Genomic DNA, 1087 nt, shown 5'->3' on the forward strand with positions numbered 1-1087 from the left:
TTGATATTGCAGTTGACGGCTTTCTAAGTGAGCTGCTGGGAAGAGTATTTCTTCAACATCGGCAGGGACCTGGCCACGAATTGTCTTGAAAATTGCCTTTGCGGGGTCCGAGTCATCTACCAGTTGGGCGGTACCTTGCTGTAGCAAGTTCAGGAGGGTTTCCAACTTGGATTTAGTCTCTGCCGATATTGTTCCCAGTGCAAGGGAAGAACTTGTTTCCTCTCCATCGTCGTCAGAAATGTCAATGGTAAAGGAAAATAGGCTGTTCGGGGAATCTTGTTCCTGAGAGAAAGACAAGGAGATCAATCAGGGGTAAGTATGAGTATTGTAAAATCAGATAGGTTGATCGGTTTACCTGTTTCAAGGCAATTTCCTGTGCTTGACTGGAGGAAGCAACCTGGAGTATGTCGTGTGGATCGGCTGAGCTTGCCGATGGGATATCCTCTGTGACTTCATCGGTGGTGGGCTCTTGAGGTATGATGACCGATGACATTAGGGCAGATGTAGGGATCGGCATAGACCTTTGTCGTTTTGGCTGTGCTTCAGTATCTGTTGAAGCTTTGCGCTTTGCTTGGACATCGGCAACGATTGGCTGGGGGGCATCGACACTTGTTGGTTGTGAAGCTTGGGCATCTGGTACGTTTGCCGATGTACCCAATTGTTGCTGCAAAACAAGTGTAAGATATGATATTTAACAGATAAAATGTAAAGTCAAGAAGCTACCTCTGAAGGAGTGGTGCTTGATATCGGCGGAATTGCCGATGACGATCCCGTAGCAGCTCTTACCCCCTGATGATTAAGGTTAATATAGTTTGTGATCGGCATAAGTGAAAATAAACAAGGTTGTTACCTTAAAGGCTTTGACCAAGGTTGTAGCAGCGGCCGATGGGGTAGCCCTGGATGTAGCCAATTTGGACTTAGAAGTGATGGTCTTGGTACGGATCTTCTGGTGGGTCAAAGCGGCTAAGGTGGGAGCGTTGTAGCCGATCGGCGATGTTGGGGAAACAGGCCGATCGGCGATGTTACAAGGGAATCAGTTACTGATAAATGAAGGGAAAAGCAGAAGGGAGTTAAAGGAAACTTACCG

At 47.2% G+C, this 1087-nt stretch overlaps 1 long non-coding RNA gene across 1 annotated transcript; it reads right to left on the minus strand.

The window, feature by feature from the left end:
* Positions 1-255: 255 nt before the first annotated feature.
* LOC136471438 (uncharacterized) lies at positions 256-875 on the minus strand. Its single transcript, XR_010762038.1, has 3 exons — positions 724-875; positions 356-664; positions 256-282 (listed from the first exon to the last, which is right to left on the minus strand). It is a non-coding gene; the product is annotated as an uncharacterized lncRNA (long non-coding RNA).
* Positions 876-1087: the final 212 nt, after the last annotated feature.

This window comes from Miscanthus floridulus, chromosome 8, assembly GCF_019320115.1.
Source record: "Miscanthus floridulus cultivar M001 chromosome 8, ASM1932011v1, whole genome shotgun sequence".
Classification (NCBI taxonomy): Eukaryota; Viridiplantae; Streptophyta; class Magnoliopsida; order Poales; family Poaceae; genus Miscanthus; species Miscanthus floridulus.